The following is a 23,636-nucleotide window of genomic DNA, read 5'->3' on the forward strand; positions in this document are numbered from 1 at the left end:
ATGTCTGAGAACTAAATGTTGCCTATTCACTGTGAATGTTGCCTTGCCAGTAGATGCCTAAAATATGCTTATATTCCAAGTGCTCAGAGGGGAAAGCTATTGCTTCTTCTGTTGCTATAATCTCCTAAGAGTTAAGGAGCTTTAAGTTCTCCATCCCTCTAGTACTTCCCTGAGGCTTCAAAAAAGGGTCTCTGCTACACTGGTCCCCTCTTCAGTCTTTTCCAGTCCTTCTGCCTCTCCAGTCACCTCCTCTTCCATTTCTCAGCTGTTCTTTATGGGTCTTCCAAAAGAACAGTGGCTATATTTGATGTGACTCTTTCCTGTCTTGTTAGTGCCATTGGTAAGCTTATCATGGAGCAGTTAAATTGTTCTGCACTTAGTAATTTCATTCTGCTGGTTTTTGACTGTAAGGAGAAGGAGACTGTTGCTATCTGTCTTCAAGCTCAGGAAGTGGCCACTGAGATACATTAGTCCCCAGCTTATTTGAAAATACTGGTTTTGGCAAAACCAGAAATACCACAGTTATTTTTAGTAGAACCTTTCATTTTTCAAAGTTGATGATTTTGGTTTTCCATTTGCCCTGGATAAGATTATTTTTCAAACCCATTATACATTTATAGTTATGGTCATCCATTTAGAAACTGAAACCACAGAGTAGGGAGGCAGAGGAGCCCTGCACACACTTATTATGCTGTGTGGACCGACCATTGTAATGGTGTGTGAGGAACGAGCCTAAGCACTGCAGTGCTCTCTCCCCAAAACTCTCTCACTCAGTCTAAATCCTTCACAGAACTTACTACTTTCTGCTCAGCAAGTGTAAAGGCTGGGAACCATTTCTGGGTAAACAGAATTCTTTTGCAGGAAGAGTTTTCTTGCAAGAAAGGGAAAAGGTTTTTACTTCTGCAGGAAAAAAGAAGAAGCAATGAGGCCTCAGAACTGAGCAAAAATGGACACATAAAAGTACTGTAGTTGTGGATTAAATCAACACAACATGTGTGTTTTGGATTTGTGTACACATGGTAATAAAAGCCAGCAAAACTCTTCATGGGATTTTACTGAGAAGAAGTTAATACAGATGCCAAATCCATTTATCATTTTTTTGGTTATGTGCCATTGTCCCTTATGACCTTCTCCAAGCTGTAGGCAGTGAACACTTTTTCCCCCAGTACATACACTTGTTCTGTTTTTAATCACTTCCGTGCCACTCCACTACTTACACATTTTGTGGCACCAGCAGTTTTTCTCTTATAGGGGGCTAGGGACATTGCTTTAATAGAAGTATTTGGAGAGAGAACAGGATTGGCCTAGCAGTTTGGGGGGACTTTGGGGGAAAGTTGTTTATGACAGGACTACTCAACTTCTATTCCTTTTTCCAGTTAATAAATTCTACTTTTTCTCTACCCTGTGCCCTCTCCACACTGCTTTCCCCCTACAATTCTTCCAGTTTGAAAGGGTAGGTTCCACAACCACTCATATATTTATGGTCTACCTGAGGTAGCTGATATAAGGTTAAGTTCTTTCACAGCCTCCTCATGCTGCCCTAGGGAAGGTGTCATGCCTCAGTTGCTCTGTCAGAGCACACAGTCAATTCAGGTCTTTCCTGCACTTCATTGATTTTGCAGTTGTTCCCTTCCATTATTGCTTGAAGATATAACACATCTTGTGCTGCCAGCATTCCATAGCTGATGGTGAGAGGTGCTCCCCCTTGGTCATTGATGTGAACATCTAGTTTTGCTTTTATTCTTCTCTCATCCTCTAGAGACACAAGAGTTGACATCAAGAGCTGTTGGGCAGATCACAGCTCCTCTTCTGACAACTCTGTCATCTGGTCAGAATTAGCAGAGATAGTTTGAATAATAGGTCTTCACACACCTGGCTGGTTTTGGCAGATACAGGCAAGAGAGGGAGCATCATCCAAATGGCTCTGCTGGGAGCTTTGAAAGTTGGTAATATCCACAGGAGTTCAGACAAGCACTGTGTGGAAGACAGTCACTGCTCCAGCTGGTGGAACTGAAGCTGGGAGATGGTGTCTGGCTACAAGTTGTGACTTGCATTATGGCAAATCTTTTCTCCTGGTCTTGGGTAAGAACATAGTCAAGGAAGAGTGTACTTCAAACTGAGGGTTGTGGTGTGTGCATTCTTAGCTCTGGTATGTGGCTATGGGATCCAAGAGGATTTGTCACAGCTGGTTGCCATAATTTGTGCTCTGAATGTTCAGAGAACACATTATTTTAGAGAAGATGAACACTGAGCTCACCTCAGTTTAGACCTTGGTGGGTGGAGTACAGCAAGCATGTGGTTGTGCCTGAAAACAGAACTTGGTACTATGATAAGCTGATCCACAGAACATCCAACTGATGCTTTCTGGAGAACCTCAGGATAACAACAAATGCAGTCATCATTAGAGAATTAAGTCAGGGTAAAGTTGTAAAAGGATCTGTTGGTCTTCTTATAGACTAGAGTGCCCTTCTGTCATGGTACAGGCATGCATGAATATGGATTCAGAAGAGGAGGTAATTAATTGGATTGTCAGTCTCTTCTGTCAGTTAACAATTGCCAGGATGAGAAGAAATTACCTCAAATTGCACCAGAGAAGGTTTAGATTGGATATTGGGAATGATTTATTCACTGAAAGTGTGATGAGGTATTGCAACAGACTGCCCAGGGAAATCACCATCCCTGGAGGTATTCAAAAGGCATGTAGGTGTAACTCTTGGCCATACAGTTTAGTGGTGGACGTGGTGGTGCTGCGTTAACGCTTACACTTGGTGATTGTAGAGATTTTTCCCAACTTTAAAGATTCTTTGATTCATGAAGTATTATGAGCTGGAAGGCCACTATGTGGTGGTATTTGCAGAATGAGGAATTTGACAACTTTCTGTATCCTTCATCAGCAAAACCAGAGGGAGAATTTTCAGCTTTTCAGACTTCTCTGTCCCCAGTAAAGTTCACCACCAACTCAAACTGCTTTTTTGTGGGGCAGGCAAAATTTTTGTCCTGTGTATGTTTGTCTGTGTGTTTGAGACAAAACCATAAAGACACATTTTTTCCTTTGTACTTGTTTAATAGTTTTCACAGAACTGATCCAGCCTAGGCTTTTTTCCCCCCTACTTTTGGCAGCCTTTTCATGAGTTGAGTTGCTTCCATGCAGCGCAGCTGATGATGGGCTGTGGAACAAGGACACATCAGCAGTGTAAGCAGAGAGTGCTGCCAGGACTTTGCTGTGCATCTTCAGCCTCATCTGTCTGTTGAGCTGTTTGTATGCCTTTGCTCTAGGGTCTCTAAAGTACTACAAAAAAGCACTGCTATGGCAAGAGTGGTCACTTCTAGCAGAGGTGTGGAAGGGGAGTAAAGACTGAAAATGCCTCCAGTCAACACTGTGTTCAGAGGATCCCTTCCATAGAGTAAGGCTGTAAAGCTCTGCTGCCTGTCCTCTCAGTGCTATGGTGTAAGAGATAACTGTGCTCTCCTCCAAAGTAGACTGATGAAATCTGTTTCCATTGCATAAAGACGCATTGTTCCCTTTAGTGCTGAAGGAGTTGAGTTTCCCTGTGGGCCCTAGCTGTAATTTGCCTCTCTTGCTTTCAAAGGTGTCTGTCTATTTTGAAAAAAAATTTCATTTCTTCATTTTCCTTGGAGCCCGCCTTCAGACTCACCAACAATGGAAAAAAAAAAAAAAAAAACCATTGAAAAGTGAAACTGCAGGCTTTCAAGCAGAAACTGCTGTTCCTTCCTTGATTCATGGTGGTATTTACCAAGAATGTGGTGGAACTTTCACTGATGCTCTCCCAAAAGTAGAAAAATGGACCCCCACTGCAATACACATATCTCCCAAATAGCTCAAGTGAAAATGATCATGAGCTCTTCAAGTATTTTTTTTCTCTCCCAAGTAAATCCAGAATGAATTCAATTCTGGTATGTTCTTCTGGCTGTTCTCAGATCTACTTCATCTCTTGCATTATAGTCAACCAATAAATCTCTTCATTTTGGAGAAACAATTCAGAAGGTTGAATTTTGGTATTGTCTCTGGACTTTCGTTTTCTATCAAAATAATGTATAGCCTTTGAAGTTGAGATCAGCATAGGTTTGGTCTCCACAAAAAATTATTTGAAATGAGACCTTCTGTCATCCAGTGCCTGGCTTTTGGATGGGGTTTTAGGTAGTGGAACTCGGGAAGTTCAGTCTGATGTGTACTTAATAATATCCATGGAATTCCAGTATTTGAAATTTGTGTTGAGAAAGCAGAGTGGGAAACAGCCTTGTCTGTTCCAGCATTGTCTGTCTGATCATGCAATCTCTTATTGCCTTTTGACACCATCAAAGTTTCTAGTGCAAACCTGGACATTACTACAGTGAAATTAAAGCTCCTGATAACATGCTGGCTTTTCTTAGGAACTGCTTAAAAGAAAGAGGTAGCAGGCCTGCAGAGAGTGCAGTGTGGATGGTTTCTGGCGGTTTGGTACAGCTGTTGAAGATGCATTGCCTGAACTGCCAGTTTACAAGGCTCCAATTGCAGGGTCTGCGCTGTTCCCACCAGGTAGCTGCTGATGCTGCACATGATTGTGTGCTTTGGATCTGTTTCATGCCTTGTTCTCCACAGGCAAGTCACTCTAGTTTGTGAAGATACCTCAAAAGAGAGGCAGTTGCTGTCCAATGAACATGTGTATTTGGCTTTACATATGAAAACATTAGCTATGGTTTTCTTATGCCTGTTGGCAGAAAGGTATTCTTTTAAAGAAATGCCAATAATAATAAAAGCTACTTCAAATAAGGTCTGAGTTTCTTGACTACGAGTGGGAAATTATGTAGATTACCAGTCCTGAGAACCCTCTGATACTCCATGTCATGATTAGAGGGTGTTCCAGTCTATTTGAGGACTTAGCTAATTTAAACTGCTTGAGTTCCATAGCTAAGTTACTTCAGGTAATGTTTAACAGCTGTGTTTTCTAACAATGAGAGCTCAATATGTTACAAAAGATGTCGTTTGTTTGCTATTTGTGACCTTCTCTCATTTTAAAGTAATGCTTGCACTAATGACTGGTTACTCAGTACTCAGTATGGTTACATACTGAGGTTACATAACTAAATATTGAATAGAGGTTTTCCTTTAGCTATGTGATATGGTCTGATTTGTTGGCCTTGAAATAGATAACTGGAAGATAAGATGGCAGCTTTTTTAAAAAGAAAGTACCAGGATTTTACATTCAGTTTAAGAAGCTCTTACTATCTGTGTGCACTCATGCATATAATTTAAACCACATTTCTGGAATACACATGGAAGATATTTGAAGGCAAGAAGTGAGTTGTATGTATGTGAAATGTAGTGTTGTAGATCTAACCATGTCTGTGTGAATATATATATTTGATATTTTTAAAATATATGCATATTACTGGATACTAATTCATCTCACTAAGACGTACCACAATAACCTTAAGAACCACCATGAGAGTGTCATCCCTTGTGGCCCATCTAGCATTTCTGCTAAGCTGTTGTCCCTGACACCTTCCAGAAATCTGTTTTGGGCTGCCTTTCCCTCTTCGAGTTGAGAGAGGTTGAAGTCTCCCTTGAGAACTAGGGTCTGTGGTCTGGAGACTTCCTAGAGTTGTTTACAGAAGACTTCATCAACTTCTTGACTGTGTGGTCTGCAATAACCTCTCATCACAGTGCCACCCTCATTGATCTTTCTTTTAATGCCAGCCCACATGCATTCACCCAGGCTATTGTCCATCCCATAAATGAGCTCCACACATTTGAGTGTTCCTTTCATGTAAAGGGCAACAATTCTAGATTGTTCTGTTTTCCTAGGTGGATCTCTCTCATAGTTTTAATCACTCCAGAGAGCTCCGTGGTCATAAAAGCCACATCTCTGCCTGAGATACCAGTCATGATGCAGCCAGACATGTATTGGCAGGAATTATGCACTCCTCCCTGCGCTCTTTCCTTTTGCATTTAGGATCAAGGAGAGCATTGCTTAGATTCCAGCCTTTACCTGTAGAGCTCTGTGATTCTTCAGTTCCAGGTCTAACATGGCAGTATCACCACTGCCTACATGGATGAGCAACAAGAGGTGATAGCTGTAGCTGTGTGACAGTGAGCTTCAGCTTTTCATCATCCCAAATTTGGCATCCAACTAATAAACTATTTTCCATTAAAGCATCTTGCATCAGTAGATGAGTGCATTTGAGCCTTACAGAAGGGAATCTCTAGCCACTGTTATCCAGCCCTTCTTTATGGTGTTCATACTTAATTAAGGCCTTGTGGACCTTGAAACCCCACTTCATGGAGTTTGCTCCTCATCCCTGGCTATTCTATCACAGAACCAGTCTTGTCCCTTCAGACCTGAGGGCAGAGAAAGAGTCTCTGTCCTGCCCCAGAAGTCCCAAGCTGCCAGCTGCTTGGGAGTCTACATCCACCACACAACTTCCCTCCTTCACATTGTAGCTTCATAGCTTGGGCTCTTGCTTTTGCAAGACCCTGAAGACCCTGCTTATCTCCTGTTTGCCCTCTACTCTCTTCCTCCCTCAGCCCCCTTAGGTGGGTGCCCAGTGCCCCATGGTGCTGCACTTGCCTCTGGGCTGTGGCTGCTCATTTGCCACAGTGCTATTTCCAGCCACTGCTGCAGATCCAGAACCTGCTAATTGAGGTGGGAAGGCTGAAGTGCATAACAGCCCTGGGCGTCTTGTAGAAGAAGGAAAGGAAATTAATTCCTGAGGATTCCCTGTGGCATAGTGTTTTACCAGTCTCGTTGGGAGAGGAGGATGTGGTGTAGCTCTCCAGCAAAGGGGGCTGTGCTGGGCTGGAGGGATCCTGAGAGGAGAACCCTACTGGGTAGGCAAGCTTGACTTTTCATAAATAGTGTTTTAAAAGGCTGGTCCTGACAACAGTGAGAAAATATTTCTTGCTTTCATGTCTCCAGGCATCCTATTAACAGGTTTGGTGCAGTCAACATCTCAATTTCAAGAGTATAAAAAACTGTAGAGAACGTTTTTTTTGTGTGTGTGTTTTTGCTATGGGGTATAGTGATACCTTTCCTGGAATCTTTTTCCAAAAAAAAAACCAAGTTATCCAATTTGGAAAGTCACTTTTGCCATTAATGGCCACCTTCAAGATAACTTTTTAAGCCAGTTGAGTATTCTCGCATGAAAGTCAGTAGGTTTTTCTGTTGATATTGGGTGATTTTTTAATTTGTGGAGTTGCTTTTCTTCATTCAAATGTGTGTCTCAGCCTCATCAAAATATTAATAAGTAGGTTTTTATGCATAAGTATTTATTTCCAGACCCAATTTGCAGCTGTTATGGTTTGTTGGATCAGCGATTTCATTTTTTAAATGAAAATTCTAAGAAGGTTTTGATTATGAAACTCAATGTTTTGAAAAGAGCTACTAAGTTTTAATGTATCAAAATACCTGCTTTTTTTAAAAAAAATTGCTTTTAAAACTTCATACCTGTTTAATTTATCCATCGTACCACTAATTTTCAAAGTCTGGATGACAGAAGCCTTCTATCCCCATAGCAATTTGGAAGATAAATAAATAACTTTTAGGTTTATTTAAGACTCACAAAAGGAAGTAATAATCTAGAACAACATGTAGGATTATTCTTCAGGTGTTTTTGTGTTCCAAAAAGCCCTTTGAGAAGATTTTGGGAACCGTTTTAAAAGCCAGTGGGCCCCCTTTGGTGGGTTGATGTGATCATTTGAGCATAGGAGATGGCATTACCCAAAATCACACGGTCCAACTGCCCACTGGAAGTGCAGCCCTTCCCCTGAGGTTTCATGTTTGAGGCAGTCCTCCCACATTAGCTCTTGTGAAGCTGGTGGGGAGAGGGGAGAAGACTTACTTGGCCCTGCATAGGTTAAAAAGCCCTGTGCAACACTTTGGAGGAAGGCACGGGAACAGTGTGTGGCTATTTGTGTGCCCACAAATGTGGTGAGACAGTGGTTTGCATTTTGCTGACAAACGACTTGATTTTGATCCAGCTCAAGTTGGAAACAAAATTGTAAGCTCTAACTGAGCTGGATCCTCCAGCTGTTCACTACATCTGGGCTTTTGTAGAGCTCCCTCCCTCAAGCCACTCCCATAGCAAGGCCCTGCACATTCTCCTTAGACAGATTATTCAGCAGGATCCAGTCAAACACTGGCTTCATGTTTGCCAGGGGTTTGTTGGCCCTGAGACTGGCCTGTCTGAGAGGAGAACATTCCTGGAAGATGTGTGGAGAGCCCATCCCTGCGACTTTGTGCTTGTTTGTCAGTGCTGAGGGCTAGGGAAGCCATTTTGCAGCGTGTGCTCTAACCCCTCTTTGGCTGTGCTGGGAAGATGAAGATCACAGAGAATTGAAAGGAGAATGATCAACCTCCACTGAACCATTGAGGTTTTCCTGATTTGGGTGGTGCAGTTAAAAAGGACATTATAGGTTTGCCTCAGGTACTGTAATACATGTTTTATTAGACCTTTTTTAGCTTGGTCAGGAAAGCTTGGTGATGTCCATGTTAGTTCTGGCATCATCTCAGCCACCTTCTCCTACTGACTCCTACTGCCCAAAGATTTCCCTGTTAGTTCTGGCATCCTCTCAGCCACTTTCTCCTACTGACTCTTACTGCCCAAAGAGGTGGTGCTGTCCCCATTCTTCCCTTTATCACCTCTGCAGATTGCCTGTCTGCACAGTGAGCCAGCTCAGCTATTACACAGCCAAACTGCACCAAACCAAAGAAAACAAGGTTTTTGCTAGATTAGTTAGTCACATCAGTTTGCTTCTGAGGGCCAGCTGCACAGAGGATGTGAGACTGCCTGGTACAGTCTAAGGAATGGAGGAGGTCCCCCTGCCTGGTGGTGTGGATCACCTGGGTCAGCTGACTCAGAGCTATGCCCAAAGCATTCCTTCTTGGGTATCCACCAAGATACAAACTCAGTGAAACCTGTCCTGTAGAGACCACACTAATCACTTTATGCCTTTCTCATGTTTTTCTCCGTGTGGGTTCTTTGAGGTATATGCTTTACTTTTATGCAATTCTGTTGAAAGAGACAGTCAAGCACAAGAGGACATATTGGTTTAGAAAATAAATTTCATTTATCCCAGTGCTCATAAAAGCATTTGTCTTATAACCTGTAAAAATAGATGGATGCTAGAGAAGCTATTCCTATTTCCTAGTCATGCTGAGTTCAGCCACTGTCAGCACAGGTGATCCCTCATCCTCAAATATTAAAGCTGAGGCTGTGGCAAGTATTATTCTTCAGCTCTGTAATTCTGTATCTCACTGTAGCAGCTTCAACAAGTCACTGACTGCTGTAAATGCCCATGTCTTGCAGTAAAATGGATTTTAAAAAACATTATTTTACCTCATTTGGTTAATTAAACTCAACAAAACTTTGAAAAATTATTTCAGGGAAAATTTAAGTCTGCTGTTGTCACTATGGGAGAAGAAAAAATGAAAGCGTATCACTTTGGGGGTATGATAATTTGTTTCTTTGGTAGAACCTCCTATGCTGAAAAATATTTCGCAGAGACAGTGCTTCAGACTTCAGTAAGGTTGCATGTTATTCTAATGTGGTACTGCAGATCAGTCTGAATGCCTGAAAACCTTTCCAGATACTTCATGGGAAAAATGCTAAATTCTGCAACAGTGTTAACCATGTGCTGCTGAACAATTAGACTGCATTTCTAGTCTTCACCTGGAAATGAAAAAAAAAAGGTTTGAATTGTGCATATTTACAGGGTGTTTTGTTAATCGTCCTCCTTTTCTAGCAAAGATTAAAGAGCTGGCCAGCCCCTTGCAAGCGGCAGGAAGTGTTTGTTGGCTAACTGTGGTAGGAGTTAATGAATACTTGGTCTCCTGCAGACACTGCTGTACAAAGAGATAACAAGAGGGAACACCAAGCATGCCACCTTGCCTATCTGCTCACAGTAACTCAGCCAGCTGGTGATTAAAGCCATCTAGTTTTAGAGGGCACCAAGAGAAATGCTCTGGAATTTCACGCTGAATTGATTTCAGAAGTTACTGTTCCAGCTGTCAGCTATGTTTCTTTAGCAGGGATGGTTGAAGGAAATGAAAGTCGACTTCCCCCTCATCGCAGTTCACAGCCCGGTATGCTAACTTATGCTGAAATATGCTGGCCATCCTTTAACAGAGATCACAACCTCCAGCAGACGGGTAGGATTGACAGTATCTGCCACCAGGCATTAACTACTTGGACTCATATTCCCACACAGTAGGGCTAGGAGGCTGGTGTTTGTGATATCTCACCAACAACTTCACCAAAATTATACAGATAATATATTCACATCAACAGAGTGCATGCTGCTTATGGGCAATTGTAACCTTTAGCAGATGCGATTGCCTCTGGAGGCAAATGCACACGTGCATGTCTGGCCACACCGTCATGGACTTCCCTCACAACTTTTGGAAAGGCAAGGGCATGTTTTAGTCCCCCTCTTGAAAGAGCCTTTGCAGTACTTCTTTTATTTTGAAGGAAGACATCTGAGATTTTGTTTTTCTTTCCTTTTGTCATAGTATGCTGTGTTGCCTGTTTCAAGCCCTGTTTCAAAACTGGGATTTCTGGTGAGGTTAACCTTTCATCATATGTAAAGCAGGGTTTAAAACAGTTCTATTATTGAAGGTATTCTGCTTATTCACAGAACTGGAGGGAGGGGAAGGCTTTTCTATAACATTCATAAAATAAACTCAGGTCAGACAGGTTTTGAAGCTTCTAGAAAACTAGAGGAATGTGTTGCTGATAAAGGACTAGTTTCACTGGAATTCTTCATGGACTGCTGTCAATAATTTTTCTTCTGTGGGATCCGATTTCTTGGAATAAACTGCGATAATTTTGCAGGCTAGATACCATTTGGTGTTTTGAAGGGTATATAGCTTTCATGAAACAAAGTCTTGTTTAATCTTAGTAGAAATTGTGCAACAATGTAAGAAGGATTTACAAATAAAAATCAAATTACTACCTTTTTTCAAGATTTGCTATTTCCTGTAAAGTGTGATGGATTAAAGTCATTCCTATAAACTCCAACAGAGGCATACACTCATCTTCTACAAATTACTTTAATGCTTTTTTAGGTATCTTTGATTTGTGTCTTGATGGCTGGCAATGAAGACACAGTTACAGAGGTGACAACTGCCTGCCAAAACTCCTTTATAGTTATGTGGTTTGTCAGTTTACTGTGAGGTTACTTACCATTTTCTCCTTAGTATTTTCTACTACTGTGAAAAATTCAGGTTATTCATTCATTGAAAATGTTGAAATAGCTACTCTGTCATTATCTTAATAACGTGGGTCAATGCAGCATGCATGCACTGCTACAGATCAGTCCTACTTTCCTTATAGCTGTCTGTCAGAGCTCATGGCCTTGACCCTCAGAAAATGCTGGGCAATTGAAAAAGACTTTATGTCCATGCAATTTGCCTCTCTGAAAAGGTTCTTGCTTTCTGCACTGTCATGCACTGCATACAGCTAAATGGATAAACATGAAATTGTGCATATCAATATGATGCACATGCCAGAATGTGTCATGTATAATCTGAAATTACCAACAGACATTTATATGCCCTTTTTCTGTTTGTTTGTTTGTTTGTTTATGGATTTCTGTGCATACGGGTTTTTGGGCTACAGGTATTATATGTTAGATTTTTTCATAAACGGATCTAATACAATATATTAATTCTATTTTGAGTCACTTCTCCTCCATTATGTAATCATGTAGTGATAACTAAATAACAAATTTTGTAACAAGTCAAATAAATGTTTTTAAAGTTCTCATTTGGAAAGATGTCTCTGCAGGTGCTATATTTTCTTTAAAGCTCTCAGTTTGGCAGCATGAAGTAAAATTGAAAAGTATGCATTTTTTAAAGATTGAGCCATTGAAAATAATACTTCAAGAATAATTTTGTTTCAATAACTTTCATTCTTAGAAGAATTGTATCTTGTAGTTCTTTGCTATTGCTCTGTGATTGTGTGGTGGTTTTTTATTTTTTATGCGGTAAGGATGGAGACTTTACCAATCTTTGCCTCATGTTCACCTGTTAAGGATAACATCAGTTGCTCCAAACTTATAATAGTTTAAGGAATAAAAGACTTGGTCCTAGCACTGGTAAACTGAAAAATACTCTGGTGAGAACCAAATGTTTCTGCATTCCTTTTCTTCTGCTCTTGGCAGAAAGCATGACAGAGGTTTACATGCATTTTTTTCCTCCCTTTTCTTTTGCTGGTGGCTGTTAATGCTGTTACTTCCATTATTGTGTTTCAGTCTGTGTGCCTTCCTGAGAGAAGGTTCTTCACACAGCAGTATATTTAAATATGATTCTGGTCAAGGCAGAACAGTATTTTTTCTGTTGCGCTTATGGCTCAGTAAGTTGAATTATTGAGTTTATTGGATACTTTCTGAATCTAGAAAATAATTTGGTTATCTGACCTGCAAATAAAAGCAAACTCCTAAAAGAAGAGCTTTTATGGACATACTGCTTTTAAATAGTAGAAGTCACTTAGAAATAATTTCTCCTTCTGAGTTGGTTTTAAGAAACAACTTATCATGCACAACAAATGTATAGATCCTCTAACATCTCTTTTCTCTAAAGGTGCCTCTGCAAGTCTGACCACTGCTTTCAAGGGAAACATTTCAGTCTTTGAACATTGTGTATTTGACTTTGAAATCCAAACATTTTGAGCATGTGGCAGGGTAACAGCATAATTCTCTGACCACCTTTGCACTTTATGTACAGACCCTGCAGTACTAATCATAAATATGTAAGGACAAATAATTAATCTTTGCTCTTACTAGAGCTGACTTTTATGTTTGCTTCCCAAGGAAACTACCTAGATGTATTTGATGTTTAAGAATTGCTTGTAAACATGTAAAAAGCTATTACTATGCAAATTTGGTATCCACGGCCTTTCCGTTTTGCTGATTTCTTGTGCTCTCTGAGGACTGTAGCTATAGTTAAAGTGCTGCAAACCATGGACAAAACCTCAGGCTTAGCTTTTAGCCCAAGACTTGGCTGAGCTGTTCACAGCTGTGTGAAGGCAGCCACATCATGTAATACAGTCATCTCGTTAGGTAATCAGTTGACCAGAGACATCATTACTTAAAAATTCATTGTAGAGAAAAATCTCTTCTTTTTCTAATCTGTGGTTCAGCTGTTATACTAAACTTAAAATCAAGCAAGTGTGTGTATATATTTAGATGACTGACTTCTGAATGCAGGCCAGACAGAAGCAATTTGCACATTGAAATGTGACAAGCTCACAGTGTAGAATTTTAATCAATGAGACATTTTAGCTCATCTTCAGTATTATTTATACTCGAAGACTAATATCAGATTAAAATATGGCAAACTTGCTCTTCCCGGAGGAGAGTCTGGAGAGAGTGTATAAAGACCCAGGGTGATGAGGCTAGACACAGTGAGGACAGTCTACCACATTAAACTGTTAATCAAACTGGTTGTTTATGACAAGAGGTATCTCTGTTGCCACCTTTGTAATATAAACCAAAATACTGGCACTCTTCCTTGTGCCAGTATTTTCTCCTGTTAAAATTGAATTCCAGATTACTGCTAGGCCTTCAGTGCTTAGCTTTATAGAAATTAATTACTTTGTTGCTTTAATTTGTGAGGTTAAATGATTGTTATGTGCAATATCTGGCTGTAGTTCGCTGTTACTAGAGTCAGACAACTTTTCTTGCAGCCACCACCTTTCAGATGATTTTGGTGAAAATATCACACATCTCCTCACAGCACAGTGTACAGTATCCAAATTCCAGGACAAATAGGTATTTTGCAACTGCAGAGCATGCCTGTCTTCTTAAAAGTACCAGGACAACATCTTTTGACCATCATGTGTGTATGGGTATCATCCATCATTCCCAGTATTTTCATATTTTTTCATATGAAACTTACTGTTCAGCTTTTCTAACCTTAACCAACAAACATGAATTAAAATGCCCTGTAATAAAAAGGAATTCTTATGTACTAAAATGAAATATGAGTTCATTATAGGAACATTGTAATCAATGGAAACTTCAAAGATGAATTTGAGGCAGAGAATGATTGACTTGTATTAATAGGGAAGAAAACTTTATTCCCAGCTGGAGAGGAAACAGGACTGGCAGAAAATCTTTGAAGCATTTGTTAATAACAGAACAATCTTGTCTTTGGGGTTCTGTTAAATGAATTAAAATCAGCTTCCTTTCTCTTAACTTGCTGAATTGACAATAAGAGATTAACAGTATTGCAACAGAATTCTAAGAGTTCTGACTTGATCAGTTCTTTGTAAGTGGATAAACTTTATTTTGGCCCATGTTGAACAAGTAACTCATTACAAATAAGTAATTCAAGATGATGAAGTGGGTTTTGCTCATAAAAAATTTCAACTGCATTATTTAAATGCATTCCATACATTTTTCTCCCCAGCAATTGGGCAAGAGCTGCCATGGCTGTTCTCTTTTTGAGAGTGCTCAGAAATTTCTTAATTATCATTATAAGTCCAGAAAAGCACCAGAAGGATGAGTAGGTTCTCAAAAGTTTCCTGAGATCTCAGGCTATTTCAGAGATAGCATTTATAAAGCATTTATAAATATGAAACTGCAGAAACTATGTGTATGGTTTGGCAAGTGGAAAACCTTGCTGGGAGTTTTTGTGTTTTTCACAGTAAATACTTAATAATCATCAATAAATCACTTAAGCTGATGGTGAGCTTAAACCATCTTCAGGGTTCCAGCTTCAAACATATCTTGTATACTTGAAGCCCAGAGTGCATGCATGTGGAATTGCAGATGAATGTTGTTGCATCAGGAGTTCAACTGACATTGTTTCTTATTCAGATCATAGCCTGCACAACTGGTGGCATGCCCCATGAGAGAAATTATTGTAATTGTCATAATAAAAATAATTTAACATACTGCCTTTTTTTATAGTCAGCAGTCCATAATGATTGGTTTTATTATGTTATAAGCTGGTTAAGTCAAACACACATATTTGAAATGTAAGTAAGAATTTTTAGGGGCTCATAACTCAGTAGGCCTTCAGATAATTTAAAAAAAAATTAGTACTGAATTAATACTTTATGTAATTTTTTACTTCACATACTGTTCCCTTGGGATTTAGAAAGACAGTAATTTTATAATAAACATACACTCATTATTGCAGTCATTTGTTGCAGTTTAACAGTGTCCATGAAGATATGTCACTTGTTTCTGAAGTATTATAGTAATTTAAGTTTTGGGTTTTTAAGTCTACTGCCCATCACAATTGCTAAGCTCCACTGTAGAATAGAAGGTAGTCTGAGTAACTGATATTGGGTTAACTGTCTCTGTTAAATAGGTAGCAGGTTCTTAGGAGATACTGGTGCTGCTGGTCCAGGAGTTTGTAGTAGGGCTTAAATAGCTTATTTAAGGTGGTTTGGTGGGTTTTTTCCCCCCTCTCCTCTAGTGTCTTAAAGCAATTGCATCTTAGCAGTTCCCTTCTGTGAATATCATCTCCAGGTCAGGATGCCATAAATGCTGAGACTAAGAGCAAGACAGCAGACAAGTGGTCAAACATCTAAAACTAGACAGAAAAGAGAATCATATATGATCATTTAATCTCACAATGGAAATACAAAATATTTAAGAAACATTGTGAGAATAATTTTGAAGGATATACTCATACTCAATAATGTGTTTTTGAAATTGAAATAAATTGATTAATCAAATTCCTCTGAAAACAAACATCTAAATTGAACACTCCACATGACTGTTCCGTATTTAAGTATCTATTTTTCTTTCAAAGTTCAGTTTGTGATTCATTTGACCAGAGGGATCAAGCACCTCTCCTATGAGGAAATGCAGAGAGAATTAGGATTGTTCAGCCTGGAAAAGAGAAGGTTTCAGGGTGACCTGATTGTGTCCTTCCAGTACCCAAAGCAAGCTTACAAGAAAGATAGGACAAGAGTATTTACAAGGGCATGACAGGGCGAGGACAAGTGAGAATGTGTTCAAATTGATGGAAAGTATGTTTAGATTAGATATTATTATTATGGAGAAAATCTTTACCGTGGGGGTGGAAAGGCACAGGAAATGGGAAGTTGTGGATGTCCCATCTCTGGGGGTGTTCAAGGACAGGTTGGATGGAGCTCTAAGCAACCTGATCTAGTGGAAGGTGTCCCTGCCTATGGCAGGTGGGTTGGAACTAGATGGTCTTCAAAGTCCCCTTCCAACACAAAACAGTCTAGGATTCTGATGAGCTCTTTTTAACTTTCATCTTGTGACACAGATTGTAGCTGCATGGAGAGCTGAGCTACTATCTGCACATCAGACTTCAGTTGACCTTGTAGTTTTTAACATTGTGAGACGATGTTTGGCCTTGATTATATCCTTCTGCATCTTTTTTGGCATGTCCAACTGCTAAGCTATTTAGTCACATGTCTAAGGGTTTGTTGATATAAATCTTACCGCTCTTATTGCCCATGTACATGTTTTATTTCTATGGCCTTTTTCGGGACGTGTGGATATTTTGAGTTTTTCAATATTTTGAGAAGGAGCAAGGTAATTATGTAGTTTCTGTCTTGCTCGTAGATCCTAAGGTGCCCCTCTAATTCTGCCTTTGTCTTCTGCAAATTTGCACTGGCCTGGTGGTTCTGGTGCAAATCTGTGAGGAACCACTCCCTGTTATTGTATCCTAATCCTGTTTCTAACAGCTTTCCAGGTCAAAGGCAGGAATTTATCTTCTCAAAGCGTCTTGAAGGGATGGCTCTAATGCTCCCTGCAAGGGTCTTTAAAAGGAGATGCCTGTTTATGTCTCCACCCATATAACATGGGGTAGCTACACAGAGAGCAGTTCTTTCCTCACCTTTTGGCTTAGGGAGTTTGGGAACAGTTACCATGGCTTGACAGAAATTTGGAGCAGTTGTACAAGTGAGTAGGAGAATCTACCTGTTTAGAGTACAGCCCTGACCCTGTTTGTCAGTAGGAAGCCATATCTGTATCTCTCTTCTGTACCTGACTGCACAAAAGCAAGCTCTTTTTTCCAAAACCAAAAATAGTGGATTGTCTGCTATTTAGGGTAAAATACAGACAGCTGCAGAGAAAAATAGACTGCATTTTTAAGTTTTGAAAACGTGGTTATGTCCTTTAACTGGACTTTGCAAAGGTGTGAGTGTTTAGGTGCCATTGCAGTGGAGGCAGGTACATACCTGGCTAGTTTTTATGCTGCATTTCAGGTTCTGAAAATAGTTCTGTCCCACATCTGACAAGTTTGTGTGGTACTGGCTCCTCCGGGGAGTTGGCTAGTTTTTGAAAACTCAAGATGATGCTTAGTATATTTTGAAACAGTAAGAATAACTTGCAATAATACTTGAAATTAAGGCTTCATTATTCTACATAACCAAACAGTTAATGAGTTTTCCTAATTAAGGAAGTATCTACAGATACTTTTATGGTAATTTAGATGTAGTTCTGACTTGAAAAACATGGATTTGGATTTAAAAACGGGGTTCAGATCTGCCTGAGGATTTATTGTGGGCATCATGAAAACAAAGGCAGAATGTTCTGTGTTTGTCTTTCGTCATTTCCATTACCAGGAAGCTGATGAAAATCTGGATACACTTTTGAAACTTTTATTAGGAATACTTAATAATTATTGTCTTAAAGCCATTGGTTAAACACTTTTTGTTGCTTTTTAGTTCTTGTAGAATTATCAGTGGTAGCTCCTTTAAAATTTCACATTTACTTGTGAATAAACCAGATTGAGAAAAATGCTATTGTCAGGCAACTCCGGACAATTAAAATCCCAGTTTGAGAAGTGATATTTAATTACTTACTGCCTAGACAAGCTTGTAAAACAAATTTAATTACATGTATCAGTGGTGGCCTCCACTTAAAATCCTGTGTACATAGGATGACCTCTGTGTCTGGCCTGAGATTGAACAGAGAAAAAATAAAAAAGCACAAGTTTTCTCCTGCACGTCACCACAGAGCAGCTGTGCTCTATATCTCCCTAGGGAAGCAAATGCATTTGCTGTCTGCCCCACAGTCATGATGGAGAAAACAAAAGAGAAATTTAACCAAGGTAGAGGTTGAGAGGAGTCAAAGGGCTTCTGACCACAGGCATACTGAGTTCAGTGCACTGGCTGAATGGATATGCAATGTTCTGTCTGCCAGATACATCAAAATAATAGTTACTAGCAGCTTTATTTTCATGCTGTTGTACACAAAGAAGCCTGCTGTTGAATTATGGTGATGAAGATACATAGTTTAACTTCTGATGAGTTCTCATAACAAGGAACTAGATTTAGGTATTCACGTGTCTCTGCAGGAGGGAGTGGGTTGTTCATTTGTTTACTTCCATGCTACAGGATTGCATTGCAATCCGTAAATAAACATGCTTGCCCAGGGGGAACATCTGTAAGGCACAAGCACAGTGTGCTTGTCCAGCGCTTGCAGTGGAATTGGACTGTAGATGGGGAGAAGGTAGTTTGGAAAGATCAAAGTAGGCACTTCTTTAGGGTGGAAAGAAAGAAAGTACCTCATGGGAAGTCTTTGTGTACAGAACTGGAATGACAACTTCGCAATGAATGCCAAAACACGGACAAGGCTCCCAGATAGTGGCCTGGAATGGGAGAAGGGATTATGTCGTTGTAGATGGAGAGCCAGCGGTTGAGGTTGGAAATGTGCATCAGTGCTTTTTGTCATTGCTTTTTACTAAAGTCCTGATTCAGATCTCCTGTGTAAGGCTCCAACTCCCAGACTCGAGCAGATGTCGTGGAGTGCAGCATTTGCCCCTCTCTGGCAGCAGCTTTGCTTCTGTGTGAGAAATGGAGCCCACCAGCCAGGGCTGCTAAAAGCACATCCTTGGCTGCTTCGCTTTGCAGGCTGGCATGGAAATGAAAATAGTGGTTTATGTTACAGTGTGTCATTTCATTGTAAGTGCTTCCAACCTCATTTTATATTGAATTAATATATAAACCTTATGATTTTATTTTGGCATTAAATTAGCCAGCAATATATATGTCTTGCCTGAAAGATGAGTAGCTACCTACCAGTGTTGTAGATGTTTGCTTGTCGTTGTAACTGATGGAATTCCAGGAATATGTACACTGTGAGAAATACAACCCTGTAGAGTTAGTTTTGCTACTCCTAGCATATTTATAATGTCCATGTACACACACAGGAAAAATACCTACAAAGAGATACATATGAATTTAGGAAACTGCAGGTTTTCCTTATAATTCTGTATTGTATGTTTCTGTCCTTATATGTATATGTTCCCTATAAAATACAAGTTCCTTTTCCCCGGTATTAAACTATTTGATCAAAACTCCTTATCCATCACTAAGATGGAGATACATATTATGGATAAACCAAATTGAACAATAAAATATTGCTCCTCACAGGAAAGTTGGGACACTTTATAGATCTTCTGCTGCAGGTGTTTCTCTTTTTCACCAGGAGACAAGTATAACTATGGTGTTACCTAGTGAGCGTAAATAATAAACCTTTTTTTTCGCTGAAATTTACTTAGATTAATTTGCAGGGGAAAATAGAGCAGTAGGATATAGTGCTACCATTTTTGAGATACATGGCAGTCCATTGTTATAGCTGAAAGTTGTTCTCCATATGTCCTGTCCCCTGCATAATTTTGTCATGCCTGTTGATCCTCCCTCTTTATATTGGTTCTACTTTAAATGAGCTGTGCAAAAAAACTTGCTGTCAGGTCTGGGAAATATAATGCAACACCTTAATTTTCTGCTTTACAAAATGTTCTGAAATGCTTTCAGAGGGATCCCAGTTTCTGCATTGAGTCAGCTGCAGTAATTAGGGCGTGATGCAATTGTTTCTTTATGAGCCTGAAGCCATCCCAAGAACCACAAAGGCTCATTTCTTCCCTGTGAAAGGTTGCTTTAACCCTTGGCCAGGTGGGTGTCATGGGTTTTGTTCAAACACTTCAAGTTCAGAGACAAATGGAATCACAAGGTCTAAAGTTACTCTGCTCACAGGACTGCAGATCAACATGTGCCTCTAAATATTTAGGAAGACCAAACATTGTTCAAGGAATGTGATTTTGGGTTAGGTTTTTTTTGCTACAGAATGATAAAAATATCATTCACAGCATTCTACTGGATGAATCAGAATCTGAAAGTATTTATTTTGGCCAGCTTAATATGTTGTTATCCTCCTTCTTCCTTATGGAAAATTTTGGCCTTTTCACTAGTTAATTCCTTGTGGAGCATCGCTTTGGACTGCTGAGAAGAAGAGCAAAAATCTGCAAAGCCATTTTCTCTCAGATGGTAAAAGGAAGTCAGTTATAAATTTGATGATTTGTGCTACGTTCTTCTTCTTGTTGTGATTACAGTAAGCCTGTATTTTAAAAGAATTTAATAAACTATGTTCACAGGAACACTTTGGATGTTGCATCTCTAAACGTTTGCCTGCTCTCACTAAGGTAGCATGAACTGTTACTGGTCTTTCTCTCTGACTATTATGCAAAAATAATTTTGAAAATTGAAAGGTGCTTTAGGGGTTTTGAGTTTGCTTTTACTTCAGAAGATCCCAGACAGGTTAATGGGGAGGTTTTTGCAGGTTGTCCATGTAGAAAGGGTTCATGCACATTTAGTATCTTTTCTCAGAAGTCTGTAGTGATGATTTTAGGTTTTGATTTCTTTCATGAATACTTGAATTTATCCACTAAAGACAACACATTTACTCTCTTTGCAGTTCTTTTCATGCCTTTGGCTATTAAGGTGTAGGAAGGATGTGTTGTAATGATCCAAATTCAGATCCAGTTTTAAGTTGTTTTGTCAACATTTCTATTGTGTTCTATGTAAGTATTCATGCTAAATCTTCTGTGCATGGAGTGGGAAGGAATTATCTCTCCTGCTTTGCAAACATAACTTGCATATTTTTGCTTTTTCTCTAGAAAGGCAGAGAGGACTTGTTGAATACCTCTCCCCAAAGATTTAAATGGCCTGTTCCTTAAAAATCATTTTGTGACCCAAGACCCAGGCATATTTGTGCTCCCTCTGAACACATCACTAGCTCAGATAAAAACCTGACCTGAATAGGTATGTACCAAAAATGTATCACCAAAGATTGGGGCCTAAATAATCAGAACACATTGAGTACTTTCACTTTTTTCTTTCTTTGTTTTTCTAATAAATATCAATTTACTCTGATGTTCTTCATTATCTCTAGATTAGCCAAAACCTTCTTAAACTACATAATTACTAGTGAATAGTGTGTGTTATATAAATTTATACATGAATAAGCTCATGTGAATTCAAATAATGAGGGTCTTCACATATAGAACCTCACATATAGAATATTCTGATATGAAACATTTTTGTAGTAGCACTTCATCCTTTTTTTATTTCATGCTCCAGGTAGATTCTCCATATTCCAAATACAGCAGGCCTGTATTTGTTATTGATTTTGTTTAATTTTCAACTTTGGAGCCAAGCTGTTTAAACAGCTTACTCCCTGCTTTTATCTGAGTCAAACTTCCTCATGCTTTCATCAAAGCAAAAGAGATTATTTGACTTTCTGTCTCATAACACAGCATTACAAGAAAGTCATATGTTAAGTGACAGTGATGGATTCTGTATTAGGAAATGGCCACTCTGTCTGCATGTAAGTATCTTGTAATAGTTCCCGTGAAAGACAAAAAAAAAATCTTATTTTTATTTATTTGTAGTCTACTTATTAGTATTCATTACAGTTGTATTTACTCATAACTGAAGCTAATACATTTCAGAACTAGATTAAGTGAGACTGTTTGAACTGGAATAACAAAGGCATAATATGTTTGTATCCTGGCGCTGATCCTGTACCTTAACTTTTGTACTCCTAGGCACACAATATTTGTGAACTGACTAATACCTGGCAATAAGACACTTTCTCTTCAGACTGATTTGCAGTGTAGTTGTGAGATTTAATGGTAACTAGCACCAACACAAGTTTTGGCAGAAATTATGTTTTCTGGTGGGATCAAAACTTCTTATCTTTTTTGTCTTATAAATAAGAAGTTTAAGATGGAGATAGTAAGTTGAATAGGTACTCAATTGTCTAAATCTGTGGAAAATACTTGAAAGACTCTGCTGGAAACATACAGAACTCTGTCTACATTTACCTTTCAATTCTCTCTGCCAGAACAGTTGGGTTATAGGTATAGAATACGGGTTCCCTCAGCAGGCAAATTAGTATGGACAACAGCAAGTGCTTTGGAGATTTGGGATTGTGGTGTTGACTGACTGCATGTGCATCTCTTTCTCTGAGCTCTCTTGGACTTTGTGCTCCAGGCCGAATAGGTGAAGTGTTAAAATACCACTGTAGGTTCTAAAGATAGTTTCTCCTATAGAGGAACTATAGATATTTCCTACTGTTATATAAACTGTGGTAAAAGGACTTCAAACTGCAGCAAATTACATCTCCCAGACACATTCCCAAGGCTCAGCTGAGCAGGCAGGGAAACACTTCCAGGGCTTTCATGCAGAAGGCACAGGACTCCTTGTGAGCCTTGCAGATCTGTTAACTCCCTGATATTGCCAGGCTTCTTTACACATTTTGTTGTCTTTCTGAACAAACAGTATTTTATACAGAGACCTCAGTGTCATCAGCCTGGAAAGAGCAGCAGTGCAGGTGATCTCGTGCTGCCTGCACTAAACCCAAAAGCTCACCAGGAATTTATCCTCCAAATGTGGATCAAGGATTCCTCCCTGTCCTGGGAGGCCTGGATGGCTTGGACTGGACCCAAGTGAAGGAGGGAAGTGCACAGAAACAGGAGCTGCAATGAACTCAGGAATGTACAGAAATAAAGCATACTCGTCTAATTTTTTCAAGTTAGCCACTTCAAAAGAGCTGCTGCAAATGATCAAGGCACTTGAATCTATTGAGGGAATGTTTCTGGTATGGCTCAAAATTGAATACTAATTGGTTATATTTCTGCAGGAAAATCAGTGCAAGCCTGAAATTGCTGTACTACTGAAAGATGATGTGCCTCAGCATTTGCTTATGTATAATCTAACATATGGACACACTGCAGTCTTACTGGCAGTAGCTCTAGATATACTTCTGTATAAAAATGAAGCACCACCTGTACATATATGAGGATAATTGCTCTTCATAATTATGCATTTCACAGGCAAGATATGGAATAAAAAGTGATAATACTAAAATTAGAATATCAGTACTGACATGGATGTTGAATTGTTTTTCTAATAGTGGTCAATAAACAAGTCAGGAAATAGCTAACATTTTTGCTGGCCAAATTAGAGCTGGTTAAGTTAATCACAAATGGCATGTGTTTATCCACCATAGTATCTCTTTACTGAAAGTTTTGTTTATATACTGAGAATGAGATATAAATGGATGTGCAGGCATTTTGTGTTAGTATCAAGGGTTTATATATTTTTGTGATTCTCACCTATACCATGTAACAGTATATAAAAAAGAATAAGTGTGATTATAATGATCTGAACAGGCTCGCTCTTAATGAGCTACCTTCCTATATTTTTGTCAAAGCCTTTCTCTAATATAAATGCCTAGAAACTTATTAAAAATCTGATCTCATTAGATACATGATCAGTATTAAAATAGTGTATCCTAAATCTCAGTCATTTAGAAATTATCTGTACATGGAAAGATTAAATGAGGGGCTCACCAATTAGTA

At 39.2% G+C, this 23,636-nt stretch overlaps 1 protein-coding gene across 2 annotated transcripts in view; it reads left to right on the plus strand.

Moving 5' to 3' along the window:
• Positions 1 to 23,636, plus strand: part of PLXNB2 (plexin B2) — a 252,026-nt gene that overhangs the window by 48,358 nt on the left and 180,032 nt on the right. The gene's annotated exons all lie outside the window — the stretch shown is intronic.

The sequence above is a fragment of the Sturnus vulgaris genome, chromosome 5 (genome assembly GCF_052056855.1).
Source record: "Sturnus vulgaris isolate bStuVul1 chromosome 5, bStuVul1.hap1, whole genome shotgun sequence".
NCBI lineage: Eukaryota > Metazoa > Chordata > Aves > Passeriformes > Sturnidae > Sturnus > Sturnus vulgaris.